Below are 9,340 nucleotides of genomic sequence, written 5' to 3'. Positions count from 1 at the left end.
TACCCTTTTCCCAGGACGAAATAATGTCCCTGGCAGTCAGGAAGTGACAGCTGGTGCAAGAGGAACAACCAGGGGAGCACAGGTGGCAAAATAGGATATGCTGAAGTTACAAATCTCAACAGTGAAAAATATGTGTTAATACCTCATGAAATCCCATGACAAGTCAAGAACTATGCACAAAATGTGATTTCAGGAGTACTGATCCTGATAATAAAGGAAAAGATAGTAAAAAACATTAGTACAAATATTATGAAAGATTGGAAGGTTTGTGAACAACTGGAATTGGATTTGGAACTGAACCACATTGCCAAAATCAGCTCACAAATTGTACAGGGCAGAGGACCTTAGAGACACAGGATTATGAAAGTGTCAGTTGACTGTGACATGGGTAAGTTGTAATTTGTAGTATGGGTCCTACCTGGAGAAGTGAACTAGAAGATTGGTACAAAAAGGCATTTAGCTGTGTGTTTATGCCCTCTCTATTCACACGAGCTAAGGGACTGTTGCTCTCTAGTGGTCACTGCAAGCTGCCAGGTTTTTGCCTGGACTACTGACCTCCTGCATTGAGCAGACTCAATGAAACCCAAGTCTCACTGGGTTTCAGGACTGAGTGCAGTTCTGCATGCAGAATTTGGCCCATTGCTGACGCCCAGAAAACCATTAGATGTCAAAACTACGTGTAAGAGTTGACTATCTCAATTGAGTCCATCTTTAGCTGAGGAAAGGCCAACAAGTCAATTTTTCAGTGGTGTTGACTGCTCTTTTAACTTAAGTAGTGCTTACCTGTCTGCACAGTCATACACAGAATCAGTTTAAATTTATGCCCATAAAGCACTTCGAATACCTCCAACAGAAAGTTCTTTTTTTTTTTTTTTTAATATACAGTAGTTAAAAGTTATCCTTTTACAGCCTTTGAAGTAAATGCCTTGTTTACATCATGGAGACAGTTTTCCTTCCCAGCATCCACAAACAGCACATGAAAATCAGTTTCAATCTGTCCTCAAATCATTTCTTACTTAAATTTTAGATTTAAGAAAAAGATGTATTAGTTACTAATTTTAAGCTTAAATTAATCATTTAACATTTCTTATGCATTATGAACCCACTTTTACAGAACTTACAGCCAACAGTCATAGAAGTGCCTCAATTTTGAGTGGACAATTTTAGCACAAAACCGACAAATTTTGAAAACACATGGCTCCGATTTAGGGTTACTATACTGGCATAGGAGTTCTGCCTCCCTCTTGTGGCTACATCTTTTACTATCGAGTTGGAAAAGAAACATTTACAGTGCATCCACAGAGTTCAAGATAGTTACCTTCCTGATATAAGCCTCCTCCTGAAATTTGGTAAAACAACTCCATTACGTTGAGCATCCCTTATACAAAAATATTCTATATAAAGGAGAGATTCTTTTTCACTTTCATGTGGCAACAACTGAACATGTTTGGTAAGATCTGTGATAATTCATGCTGGTTACATTTTGTAATTGATCCAGAATGTTCAAAATCAAGACAGCCAAACATCTGCACTCTACCTAAGAGTTATTAAGGTATATTCCAGGTGATGTGATATTTTCAAGTAGTGCAAAAACTCATGGCTCATACATTTTAGGATATCACTTTGTCCTTTCTTATCACTTTCCATTCATATATCACATATCCTATCACCTTCCATATAAATATCACATAGTCCTTTTCAAATATTAAGAAATTCAACTATCTGAAGAGTTAACTGAAATAAAAGACTTTACCTCTCAGACAATAAGAAAGCTAAGGCAGCATTAAATCAGTGCCTTTGAATAATAAAGCCCTAGCTGAATGTAAGTCTAATGTCCCTCCATTTTTCCCCAATCCAGAAGAACAGCTTCTTCTTTCAAGGTCCTTAGCAGACTTTCGGCATTTGTAGTGTGATTTACATGGAGTGTCTCTGCTCTGTGCCCTTGTATGCTTTACCTTAGTAATGTACACTGATACTAATACAGCACATTGCTTGCCCCAGCATAAAGAAAGACGTGTGAATTGTGTCTTGAAAGGCATTGCTGGAAAGCAGTCAGGAGGGACCTGAAAATTTGTAGCAGTGGTCTACAGTATAGGAAAGAGAATAGGCTGCACGACTTAAACACTACTGCTGGTCTTCTTGCTTTGATAGGTCTAGAAAAAGTACCTCTGTAGATCTGCACCATTGTTACTTGGTTGCATCCTCCAAGTTCATCTCTAATTTCAGCTGGCTTTGGCAGCAGGGCAAGGGACTGGCTTTGATGACTCATACATTTATGTAACTGTCCGGGTGATGTGACTATATTATCACTTTGGCTTTGAAGGTACTCTCATCTGCTTCAAGTTAGATGATACCCATCAGCACCTCTTTGGCAGCTGGCCAGTGAGAACATTCATGGGAGCTGAGCCCAGCCCCATACAGACTCTGCCAGGGGCTGGTTGCAGCAACAGCTACAACTTCCAAAAAACCATCAGTGGTGCTTACAGACCCCAGAATAAAAGCAGCGTTGGGACCTTGCCCTGTAATTGTTAATACTGCGACGGCATCTAGCCAGAGCATGGATCAGTCCTTCCAGCACAAATGCAGCTGTCTTGAAACTCTATAAACTAGAAGTGCTGTTTTCTGCTCATCACGTGCTCTGTCCATAACATAAAACAGAGTGCAAGCAAAATTGCAGGTATAGCAGGTGTGATGGCATGCCTCACCAGAAATGTTTTCATTCAACAGAGACACAGACGTGCTGACTACTAATCTTCCTAGGGTCAGTCTGTGGGAGAAATGAGATGGCTGACAACAGTAGGTCATATTGCAAATCTAGGAGGATTTATAGTGGAAGAAGATGCTTAAGATGGAAAAACAATCTTTCATCCAAAGTAGCAAAAGAAGGAGTAGGAACAAGCAGCTGAGGGAAATGTGAACTGTGGTCTGTAAGTGCAGCTTCCCATTTTTTTACATGTTTGCAGCTGTCAGAATCTTGGTATGCCCACGACTCGCAGATTACACATCATTTAGCATGCAAACTCAAGCAGAAAGGAGCTCTGGAAATGGGTCACAGGTTAAAAATGGCAATTAATGCCTAAGGTCCTATAGCTCCATTACAGGATGAGCTGGGATGGCTCCTTCCTGCTGTTTTCCTTTCTCTCAAAGCCAGGGATTGCCCAGCAACCCTCACACTAGCACAGGTCTGCCAGTCAGATAATTAGCCTCAGCATGGGAACTGCACATTAACTGCTCGTAAGCCATAGGCTGGCCACAATGGAGTTCATCTCTGTGAAGGCTGAACATAGCCAAAACTAAACTGGAGTTGTCTCCTGCAAATTCCACCCAGTCCTGTGAAAAACAACCCTATGACTCATTAAAGGGAGAAAAAATACATATGTAAAAAAAAAAAAAAAAAAGAAGAAAAAAAGATTCATCTTGTCTGCCTGATGCCTCTCATTCCAGGTCCCAGAGGGGACATATGTTTTTTCCATGAAAGCTGTTGCCTCTTTGCCCTTAAAGCAGCTCTACTGGATCCTCAGTAAGTCAGAAGCTTGCATGATTTGCAAGGACACTTCCTTGGGCACAGAGGAACAGACTACCAAGCAGGAGGCAGTGAGCATCCAAATCCTTCCTTGCACAGAAGCCTTTTTAGTTTATGAACATGTGAACGCATGGCTGCAGGACAAACTGCTGAGTAAAATACACCACAGCACATCCCTGCTTGGCAGTAGCTGCCTGTGGGCGGTCAACCACCCTGCCAGCTGTGTGAGAGAAGCCGAGGCTACACAAACCCACACACACTCCCTAAGGAATCACAGGGTTATCACTCACATAAACCAGCACCATGCCATAGTTATATGCTGCATATTTGTATTCTGGCATACTCAAGGGTGATTACTTTATCCTAAGTGACCATGTGGTGCCCGAGGTATGTAAGGCTTGTGAAGCCACACTATGGATCATTCTGTGCAAATTTTTCTCTACGAATATTTCACTTTTTGATGCCTGTATATATGAGTAATAACTTTGCTGAAGCGAATTCAGTTTTGCTGTGAACCTTTGCACATCATACCTGCTGGCTGGAATATATGGCAGTAATCAGTAAAAACATTTATCAGCATGCTAGGTAAAGCTTTGTTTTAGATCAGTAATGTAGGACATTATGTAGGACATGCAGTGTCAGTCTAGGTGGCTCCAGCAATACATTTATCACTATAACTTAAAGTTCCACTCAGTATGGAGACCCAACAGCAATGTGCAGCAACTCATGATGGCCCACTGCAGCTGAGCTGGTGGGTTTATTCAGTCTCAAAATAATTGGTGTTTACTTTGCAGCTCTTGTGCAAAGGTGATCTCCTGGCTTCTTGCCTTTCACTGGAGCTTGTCAGTATTCCAGTATCCACGGTCAAGCCAGGCAGCATGTGCACTTCAAGAAATGCTAGTCTCCCACAAGGTATTTTCTTTCAGCACAGTTTTCAAATGGTAAACACCTGTAGTTAAAAACCACCACAAAACAAAACCTCCTAACCAAAATTCAACATCACCCACATTTTGAGTCTAAAATGGCAAATCAATGCAAATGTCTCCAAGTATAAAGTGCAGAGAACCGACTAGAAGGTTTAGCAAATTAGCAGGAATCAGCAACCTGGTATAGTGGAAGGTGTCCCTGCCCATGGCAGGAGGGTTGGAACTAGATGATCCTTAACATCCCTTCCAACCCAAACCATTCTATGAAACTATGATTCTATGACATTGTGTGTAGGAAGATTAATTGGTATTTTAAGTGCAGATTTTTTTGTTACCTAACTTCCTTGTTGCTTGGCATCATGGATCAGAGCCAGTAGTATTTTAGCTGTTGTCAGAACTTCATCACAGTTGAGTAGTTGTGATTCATACCAGTCGCAGTCCAAGTGGTTAATGCTGCTACTTAAAAAGCATTTAAGCAAGGTAGTACTGACAGAATGTGTAACTTGAAGCTACTCCTTGAGCTTATGCCCTTGCAGAGAAGATCTAACCTTTCAGAATTTTAGGGGCTTTTTTTAGCTATTTAAGAATCAGTACTCTGTATTCAAATTATGATTAATTCAGTCTGTAGAGACCTAAGCATTAGGTCAAACATGTATACACATGTGAAAAAGAGGGGTGGTCTATGCCCTAAAACCAATAATCTTCCTACTACAAACATTAGAGCTTGCTTACAGCAAGCGGGGTGTGCATTTTAGTAATGGCCAATTCGTCTTCAATAAAAGGAAGCCTGGAGACTCTTCTACATGACAAAGCATTTGGCAACAATGTTGTTTTGAAGCATTTCCTTTTCTGGTCACTTATTTCTACTCCTGTCAGCTCTTTCAGTCTCACTAAGCGTCTTTTGTGGGGCTGCCCCATGAACCAGATAAGGAAACTGATCCGGGTTAAAAATTAGCCAGTGCAGGATAATTAAAAAAAAGTCACAGCAAGAAACTGGCACAACTGCAAGAGCAGAACGTGGTGGCATAGGGACAGAACGAGCACTCAGTGGTATGAGAAGGAAGTACGAATGCCTGAAATCCTTATTATCACTGAATGCATGGGGGTCATGAGAACCACGGGGTCAGTGTCTCAATTAAGCTTTGCCAACCAGACACATGAAACACAGAAACTCTGATCAACAAATCTATGTCAGCATAAACCTCTGCTAAGGTGTAAATACACGCAGCACATGGCAACAGCCTAGAAAAGAGCTTGTAGCCTCCTCCAGCTGTCACTGATCATTTATTGGAAACAGCTGTTATAAAGACCATGGGGCAGCTGTGTGAAGTGATTTTTTTTGAGGGATGGGCTGAGTAAAGTTAAGGAAAGACAATCCTCTGGGGGAGTGGGAGGGGGGAGTATAAGTGGTGTATAGAAAATGAACTGTTGCAATATCTGACATGGAGTTTGTGTATAAAAGAGAGAAGGGTGATTTTGTTAGAGGAGAAGTTGTAGTATTGAGAGAATAGGGTCTAGCAATTACTGGCAGCTTTAGAAGTAAGACTTTTGATTGGTTTTCAAGCCTCTGGGTTTTGTGGTGGTGTTCCTTGGCCTTTGAAAGCATGAGAGATATGTTGGAGATACATGGGGACAGAAGGAGTTACAGTAACAAAGCAACTATAGTAGCTGGTCACCTGCTAATGTAGTTTGTGAAGATGCAAATTCTGTACCTTGTTTGGAGGAGGGGAGATAGCTTTCTAATGTTGGTAGCTATGCGGCTTTGACTGTACAATTAAGTACGTAGTTTTACTGTCCTGTTTAGATATGCCCTAATGAGAAAGGTGTACATTCAAGTTGTTTTCAAACAACTATATGCATCCTAAACAGTAAACAGTCTTAGTCTGCATTAAAGAAAAACACTTTGTGCTTCCTACTTTGCTTGAGTAAGCACCTGGTAAGAGCAGAGCAAGCCTGAGACTCTAGGAGTCTAATCATGAAACAAAGTTTAATGTGTAGCAAGCTATTCTGAAGGCCTTGCCTGCTTTAGCACTTCAAGCTGAGAATTTGCTGAAGCATGAATGTTTACCCTCAGAAGGTTACTAGAGACAAATCACATCACTTGAGGATGACACGGTTTGGTCCTTTGTAGGCTGTGAGAAAGGCAGTTGAGTTGTGCATATGTTAGACCCTTAAAACTGGTGATAGTGTGCTTTAGTAAAGCATATTGCTGTGCTTCAAATTCTAAATGTGAAAGTAAATCCATCTAGACAAATAGAGATCTGTTGGAATAAGGGCGATGGGAGATATTTCATTCCATTTCTGCCTTGCTTAAAAATTTTCCTGGGGAAACTCAGTGCTGAAAATGAGGGATATTAGAAAGAAAATGTCACCCTGTAAATTATACCTTATTATTAAAGAATGTTTATACAGTAAGTGAACAGCCTCTGAAACTAATATCAGATAAGCTCCATTACGTGTCAGCATCTCTTTGACTCTTCAGGGTTGCTTGCATCCAGAAAATCTTTGGTATGATACATAAGTTGTTAACTTCTGTCTTTGCCTGAAGTTTTGGATTGCAGCTTGGGTCAGTTACTGTTTCTTTTTTTGAGCTCAAATTTTATTTAAGGTTACAGTCGCTCTTTGGTAGAATGAGTGGAAGCAGCAAGAGCAAGTTAAACAAAGAGGTGAATTTCTAAACTCACAAAGTGTGAACATAACTTCAAGCAGCTTTTTTCCCTGTTAACATTTTCTAGACTGGCTTGGTTCTGTGTTTGTTCCTGTTTTATCCTTTTAACACATGCTGTTGTAGTTTAAAGTTATATATGTATCTCTTCATTCTTCTGGAAAATTGCCATTTCAGAGATTGGGTCAGAAAGCTCATTTCCTTGACTAATAATAATACTACATTGCCAAAGCCTTCTGAAAAGTGTTCAATGGCTTAGTTTGCTTTTAAGGAGAAAGTGTAATATGTTGTTTTCAGGCCCACAGAGGGAGACTATGCCAGCACAACTACAATAGCAATGTAATAGCAATGTGGTCATAACAGGTAATGTGGACAAGAGCTATGATGACAAATCTAGAAGGCATGCTGACAGCAAACCTTGTTCTGCCATCTGTGTTAAGATTTGTACTCCTGTAATAGAGTTAAAACCAATTTTTATTTTCCTTGATTAACAGCCCCCCTAAGGTCACAGTGGAAATAGTCGATATGATCATATTTAACATGCTTTTCTGTTTTAAGAAGTAAGAAATTATAAACAACTGTCAGCAACATTTCATACTAGGTACTGTATGCTTTGCTGTATGATCAGAAATGCTTTCAAAGAAAAATGAGGGCATGCTGATACTGATTGGTACTGATCTCTCCAGGTGTAGGAGATCAGATTTACTCTAGGTCTGCTTTTGGGAAGCAGAAAAGTAGCTTCAGGTTTTTTTACCATTTTCAAATTAACCAGAAAGCCTCCATTTAAAACAAAACACAAATAAACAAAAAATTATGATCACAACTGAAATTTATTGTGTTTTGACTTAGCAACAAGATTGTGTTGTTCTTATTTTCATCTGAATTGCTACCTGGTGGCTTTCAGTGGCAATCACAGGTACTTAGCATCTTTGAGTTTCTAGACTCAAGTGTGTCACCTCCCATTAGCAAGTACTTATACATCAGTTATTTCTTTGCAGAATATCTACTTGAAAGATACACTGTGAAGAACAATTATTAGTACTTCCCTAGAATTTTAGAATGGGAGTGTAATCAACCTAAAAATCATACTCAAGAGAATTTATTTCCCCCTCACCCCTTGCCAGCTTCCTTCTCACAAGTTCTAACAAATCTCTCTTCTAAATGATGTAGTTCTGTGATAGACCAAAAAGGTGATGAACTAAAACCATCTCAATGTCCAAGACCCTTTATATTAACATACCTAGCTACTCTTGCAGTAGTAGCTTGCTCTACTGAGGAGAATCAAGGGATGCTTCTGGTACTAACATGACAGAATCATCGAGGACATTCAATCTTGTGCCTCTGAGCACAAAGTGTGGGCTATAAAAGATGATTTGTTTGTCTCAAACATTTGAGACCTGGACAGGCTTGAGAGGTGTGTCCATGCAAACCTCAGGAAGTTTCATGAAATTCAACAAGGCCAAGGGCAAGGTCGTACACCTGGGTTGGGGCAATCCCAAGCACAACTATATGCTTGGTGGAAAACGGATTGAGAGCACCCCTGGGGAGAAAGACTTGGGGGCACTGGTTTACAAGAAGCTCAGCATGACCTGACAATGTCCATTTGAGGCCTTGAAAGCCAACCATATCCTGGGCTGTATCAAATGAAGTATGACTCCCAGGCTGAGGGAGGTGATTCTCCCCCTCTATTCTGCTCACATGAGACCCCACCTGTAGTACTGTGATCAACTCTGAGGCCCCTAACACAAGAAGGATGTGGATCTGCTTGAGCGAGTCCCAGAGGAGGGTCATGAAGATGATCAGAGAGCGGGAGCACCTCTCATGAAGACAGGCTGAGAGAGTTTGGCTTGTTCAACCTGGAGAAGAAAAGGCTCCAGAATTCTTTATAGCAGCCTTCCAGTACTAAAGGGGCCTACAAGTTTGGGCTTGGACTTAGGTAAGTTTCCCTTTGGAAAGGGACTTTTTACAAAGGCATGTAGTGACAGGACAAAGGGGAATGGCTTAAACTGAAACAAGGTCAATTTAGATTAGATATTGGGAAAGTATTCTTTACTGTAAGGGTGGTGAGATACTGGCACAGGTTGCTCACGGAAGTTGTGGATGCCCCATTCCTAGAAATTTTCAAGGTTGGATGGAGCTTTGAGCAACGGGATGTCACTACACCCCTTCATATGGTGTCCCATATGGTAGTGGGTTAGAACTAGATGAACTTTAAGGTTTAATCTA

Source organism: Psittacula echo, assembly GCF_963264785.1.
Source record: "Psittacula echo genome assembly, chromosome: 5".
Taxonomy (NCBI): Eukaryota; Metazoa; Chordata; class Aves; order Psittaciformes; family Psittacidae; genus Psittacula; species Psittacula echo.
The sequence above is the reverse complement of the archived record's forward strand: the minus strand, read 5'-3'. Positions refer to the sequence as shown.